We start from the raw sequence: 7,023 nt of genomic DNA on the forward strand, positions 1-7,023 counted from the left end.
GTTTCAACCTCTTCACTGGCATATTTATTGAGTCGTTTAATATATTTACATGAAATTTATCCAGACTGACGCATTTAGCAACAATCCCAGATGCTCTGTAAATTTCGGCGCCCTGCCTATATTACTTATTAATATAAGACTCACTGAGTACCTTTCCTGTGCTATGTTCTGATGAGATTTCAAGTTGTTATAGTAGTAATAGGTTCGTTGAGACTTGTGAAAGCAAAAGATTTTAGATTTAATGAAATTTAAAAACAAACAAAACTTAATTCAAGATTATTAGGAATAACCAAGACAGTGATTCCACTATCACACACGAATAAATTATGGCAAATAATCCAAAACTCTAATTATCTTTTAAGTCCCTTATTTCTTAATTCACAAATAATCAGGCAAATTCTCAAATATCAATTGTATTCCCTAAGCATAGATTATCAATTGACTAAACAAAGTATAACCTATCAGATTGAATCACAACTAATTAAGAAAATTATGAAAACAATTTAAAACTCTGCAAAAGCAGTGATTGAGTGAATTATAAATTATAAATTAGAGAAAATAAAATAGTTACCAATTATTCATGCGTAAATAGCTTCCTCATTGCCTTGGTTGTGGGAGATTTAGCTCATTATTATGTTGGAAACACGCTCAAAAGTTGATTTCATTGCTCAAATGGTGTTTACAAATGAAGAAAAGGGAGAGATAATTCAAAACCGGGTTTGTAACGCTTATAATTGTTGCAAACCAAAGGACGATACAGAGGATATGTCATTGTTACTGTAGTTCTAAGACTGTCGCTGAACAGTCGCAAATACTGTAGCAAAAACGACTGCTTCTGTGGGTCTATGTTCTTCGTGTTCTTCAACGGCGGCAGCAACAGCAGGTTTCTATGGTGATCGTGTTTCGTGATAGACGCATTTATGTGTCTATTTTCATCTCTATTGTGTATATTGTTAGTACCCATTTTTGTACTTATTTCGGTATTTTATCTCTTTGTAGGTGTTTTCGGAGAAATAAGCTTTTGCGGCGAAATTGGCTCGAAAAGTTGTTAAAGGCACCTGGGAGGACATTTTCTATTCGGACTCTCGCTTTGGATAGGGGGAAACCCTTCTTCTTCACGTTTAAAACGGTTTTTGGCGGGAAAAATGCATGCAGACGCTGTTGATTTTGGATTGAAGATTTGAACGAGTTTCAGGGTGATTCAACACTGGAAATCGATTGGGATGGACTTGATAGAGAAAAACAGGTTTAATACATGCGTTTGGATCGACCGAATTGGGCTGGAATTGCCGGAAAAAGGAAACAGAGTAAAAAAGGAAACACGGTCCCTGTCGAGTTTGTTTTTGGACATTCAGAGAGATTAAATGCAAGAAACTCTTTCCAAAGATACATATATATCTAAGGAAGAGTTTGAGATAAGTGGGAAAGCTCAGAAACGCGTAAAACAATTTCTGGAAGGAATTATCGCCGTGACTGCCAAGGAAGGAAAGAAGAGATTTCGAAGCGATTTGGGAGAGATTTAATCGCCCTGTGGTGTATAAATAGGTTTCCTAGGGTCTCAAGAAGGAGTGTCGAGAGTTTGGGGTCGAGAGGAGAGCTCAGGAGGAGAGAATCGGAGATTACATGAAGCCTATCTCTGCTGCTGTTGCTGCTGAAGAACAAGCGTTGCAACGAAGAACAGCGTCTCAAATTCGCAACAATGCTACAGTATTCTCTCTGTAACAGCTGAACAACCACATTTATCTTCAGTTATCCACACCTCCTGTAACACTGAACTCTGTAACGCCAGTACGTCGTTGCATATTCACTGAATCATATAATCTCTTTAATAAAAACAACTTTTGAGCCATGATTTATTCTTTTGAGCCTGTTTTTGATATGAGAAGCTAAACCCAAACACTGAGATGACGGAGGAAGCCCTATTTCACGCATGTGGTAATTCTAATAATTCTTTTATGACTATTTGCATTGATTTTTAATCGATTTATGATTTTTATTGAATGGGTGTGATTTCGTTTGATGGTGTATGCTTGGTCTATGTATTTTTGATACATCATGCTTTTGATTTACAGTCATTGCTTTTCAAAAATCTATTTTTGGCAAAGAACAAGAGTCCATATTTTTATTATTTGAACTATAATTGGTTGGAATTATAATTTGAGTCGCATGAATGGAATTTGGTGGAATCCTGAGTCTCAGTCTCTCTCGACATTGTGACAAACCTTTTGTATATATATTTTCTATTTTTATTTTAAGTCTAGAACCTAATCTTATCGAGTCCGAGTTGAACGAATCTTATTACCACTTTTTCTACAACAATTAAAATCACATAAATTTTTGGCGCCGCCGACGCGGATTTGTATTAGGCTTTAGGTTTTAGATTTATTTTATTTCTTTTAGAATTTTTGTTCTCTTTTACGCCTTTGGTATTTTTTGATTCTTTTCAGATTTCGAGCGAAGCTACAAGGAAAGAAAAAGTGCTATAAAAGGAAAGCATCGCCAAAGAAGGAAATAAAAGAGGAATCCGAAAGGAGTGAAGAAGAATATTTTGTATATAGTAATTTTGTTTTATTTTTAGAAACTGTAAATAGGGTTTTAGTTTTTGTAATTTTTCTTTTTATTTTTGGACACTTTTTGGACTTTATTTTTGGACTGGACATTATTTTTTAAAACCCTACGGAAGGGTTAAGATTAAATATAAACTGTTTGCAGGGAAGGACGACAGTTACGATACTGTCTCGGCCCCTCGGGTTCGTACACTGACATCGGAGTCGGTGGCCTGAGTCGACTTCAACGGTTCATCGCCCGTCTGGTACGGGAGGTAAGACTCTATCCACCCACGAATCCCCTGTCAGTGGGTTTTATTTTTTGTGACAACTCACACCCCTGCAATAGAATGTCGAACTGGTATTACGATAGCCAATACAACGAATACCCGTCTGAGTTTCAAAATGGACGTTACTACTTTGACCATAATGTGAATAGTGGTTGGGAACATCATCCTTTTCAAGGTTATGGATCATACCTTGATGAGCCCAATTACTATCCACACACGCACCGGTCATACGAGCAAAATTCTTGTATTTCTCCTTTAGAAGAGTCCCTCGGGAAATTAGAGGAGTCGACACGTAAGTTCGCTGAGATGAATAACTTAGTTTATGACGAAAGAGAACTTTCTATAGAGGAATCCTTCAAGCTGAGACGAACGAAAGAATTGCTCGAAATAATCTTAATTTCCAATACAGTATTTCCAATAATACCCTTGAAACTGAGGATAGTAATTTTCATAATCAAGATGACGAGGATAAAATTGGTAACACTACTTGTTTAGATGAGGTTCAACCATTTTCATGTTATCATAATGATGATTATGATGAGGATAGTGTTGAGAAGAATTTGAAATAAGTAGGCATAGCGATCAGGAATTTGTTACTCCAGTTGAGCTTAATAATAATATTATTTCTAGTTCAAATCCAAATAATTTTAATAATTATTCACCTATTCAAAAGGACGAGGATTTGATTAGAGATACTCCCGTTTTAGACGATGTAGTATTTCCTTATGATTACGAAGCCAACGATGGTTTAGAGGAACGAGTTTTTTCTGAGAATATTGTTTTAGAGTCTAGCGATTTAGAAACATTAGTCTTAGACAAAGAAAGTGAACTCATAGAGATGAGTGAGGATGAACCATACTTAGAAGAATCAATTGACCATTTTCAGGAATCTAATGACCTTGAAATTAGGGAAGTTGTGACTAGTCTTTCTAGAGACACTGAAAACTAAGTTTGGGGGTGATTATCATTCTCCATGTGCTTTAACTATTAGAAAGGTCCCTCACTTGGGACTTGACATATGTGCCTCAACCATTTTACAAGATTATCTTCACACACGTTTTCCTGAACCTAGTGATTCCATAAGGAAGTTTAGTTGTTAGAAACCCATCCTCTGGTTGATGAGGTTAGACCAGGCTATGATACCAAGATCGACTTTGTTTTCCCACCAAATATTTTTCAACCAATTATGGGAACGTATAAATTTCAGATGTGTCAATTATTTAGTTTTGGGACTAAACCTAATTACTTTAAGAGATTAGGGTCGATACATTTGCTTAAGATAGACCACCACTCTCATTGTGGTCAGCTGTGTGAGTCAAAACTGATTGACTTTAAGGATCCTCAATTATTCAGGTTATTATTATGTGCTTTTAAATTTTTACTTGAGTTTCTTCAGACTCTAATACCTGAACCGGATCTTAGCTTTGAGGAATTCCAAACCATGAAAATATTTTATTTGGACCCAGTTATAGAACCTGAACCTGAACCACAGCTAGATGTAGTTGTCTTAAACAGGAAACTAGACAAGGGTGCACTTTATTTGTTAATTTTCTTGGCAGGTTGCAGATTCCTTTTATTTGTGATAGCTCTATTTGGTTTTGATGACCCAGAGAAATTTCGGTTATTACTTTATTCTATGAGGTGACTAATACTTTCTTAGTCTGGCTGAAGACTTTAAACTTAGCACTTCTTGGGAGGTAACCCAACATTCATGCGACACGGTAATATCTTTCCTTATCTCTTTTGCTTCAAATGGTAACATTTTTTCCTTGTTCATGCTTTTAATTTCATCTTTAGAACATTGAGGACAATGTTAGATTTAAGTTTGGGGGTATGGGAGAAACTTTTTAGTTGCCGTCTGAATAAATAAACTCCAGATCTTAGAAATTTATGCCTATTTAGGATTGCACTAAATAATCTAAGTTGATGGAAACATTTTGATTGTAGGAGTTGAGAAACCAAACTGATTAGATGGCAACATCTACAAGAGTCTATTCATAAAAGCACAGAGCTCAGTTGTTAGGAATAACATGATAGTTTCACCATATCTGTTGAATCCTTTTCACTTCTATTTTTATTTTATTTTATTTTGTTTTTAAACTATGTTTCTCTAAGTGATAGGTGGGGCCCACGATTCAAGTTGTTACCAATGCTAGGGTGAATTAGAGTGATTGAGATACCATGAAGAAAAAAAATGGTAGTTACCAAAAAGTTGAAAAAAAATTATTATTATGAAAAAAAAAATTGAGACCAGACAATTTGATCAAAAGGAATAAATTCAATAAAGTCGACCACTGGTACCCTTGTATATGCCAGTTGTGTTGACCTAGAGTTAGGTTATCGACCACTGGTTCCCTTGTATATGTCAGTGTGTTGATATTAGTCAGACTAATATCTCAATCCATTAGGATAGGTTCATTTTGGCGGAGGCCTTCAGACAGATATGGGAAACCCGTTCACTTAGTAAACATCAAAACCATCTATGTTTTTCTATATCCATCTTCTTGATCTATCCATGTGATTAGTTTTGACTCCGAATATGATGTCCATAGTGCAACTATCTGAGTAGGGCTCTGTCACTTATATATGAATTTTAGTATGCTTGAGTGCAAACTCGTGTACAGCAATTGGAATTTCGCATCAGGGTACTTCCTCCTGTAGTCAATAAGTATGCCAACCAAGGAGATTCTTTAGTGCCTTCCAAGGTTCGTTGTAGATAGCTAGGGTCTGGAGTAGTAAAGGTTTTGTGGGTATATCTCTTGTAAGCCCTCTGGAGACAACACTCCGCCACTAGGGCCACCTAGGGGTTTAAAGGCTTATTGCATACGCTAAATGCAATCGACGATGCCTGCGACAGTGAGTTAGGATTTTATTTTGTAGTTTTGATTTGCTCGGGACTAGAAAATAATAAGTTTGGGGGTATTTGATAGACGCATTTATGTGTCTATTTTCATCTCTATTGTGTATATTGTTAGTACCCATTTTTGTACTTATTTCGGTATTTTATCTCTTTGTAGGTGTTTTTGGAGAAATAAGCTTTTGCGGCGAAATTGGCTCGAAAAGTTGTTAAAGGCACCTGGGAGGACATTTGTTATTCGGACTCTCGCTTTGGATAGGGGGACACCCTTCTTTTTCACGTTTAAAACGGTTTTTGGCGGGAAAAATGCATGCAGACGCTGTTGATTTTGGATTGAAGATTTGAACGAGTTTCAGGGTGATTCAACACTGGAAATCGATTGGGCTGGACTTGATAGAGCAAAACAGGTTTAATACATGCGTTTGGATCGATCGAATTGGGCTGGAATTGCCGGAAAAAGGAAACAGAGTAAAAAAGGAAACACGGTCCCTATCGAGTTTGTTTTTGGACATTCAGAGAGATTAAATGCAAGAAAATCTTTCCAAAGATACATATATATCTAAGGAAGAGTTTGAGATAAGTGGGAAAGCTCAGAAACACTTAAAACAATTTCTGGAAGGAATTATTGCCGTGACTTCCAAGGAAGGAAAGAAGAGATTTCGAAGCGATTTGGGAGAGATTTAATCGCCCTGTGGTGTATAAATAGGTTTCCTAGGGTCTCAAGAAGGAGTGTCGAGAGTTTGGGGTCGAGAGGAGAGCTCAGGAGGAGAGAATCGGAGATTACAGGAAGCCTGTCTCTGCTGCTGCTGCTGCTGAAGAACAAGCGTTGCAACGAAGAACAGCGTCTCAAATTCGCAACAGTGCTACAGTATTCTCTCTGTAACAGCTGAACAACCACATTTATCTTCAGTTAGCCACACCTCCTGTAACAGTAAACTCTGTAACGCCAGTACGTCGTTGCATATTCACTGAATCATATCATCTCTTCAATAAAAACAACTTTTGAGCCATGATTTATTCTTTTGAGCTTGTTTTTGATATAAGAAGTTAAACCCAAACACTGGGATGACGGAGGAAGCCCTTTTCACGCATGTGGTAATTCTAATAATTCTTTTATGACTATTTGCATTGATTTTTAATCGATTTATGATTTTTATTGAATGGGTGTGATTTCGTTTGATGGTGTATGCTTGGTCTATGTATTTTTGATACATCATGGTTTTGATTTACAGTCATTGCTTTTCAAAAATCTATTTTTGGCAAAGAACAAGAGTCCATATTTTTATTATTTGAACTATAATTGATTGGAATTATTATTTGAGTCGCATGA

The sequence above is a fragment of the Papaver somniferum genome, chromosome 6, assembly GCF_003573695.1.
Source record: "Papaver somniferum cultivar HN1 chromosome 6, ASM357369v1, whole genome shotgun sequence".
In the NCBI taxonomy this organism is placed as follows: domain Eukaryota; kingdom Viridiplantae; phylum Streptophyta; class Magnoliopsida; order Ranunculales; family Papaveraceae; genus Papaver; species Papaver somniferum.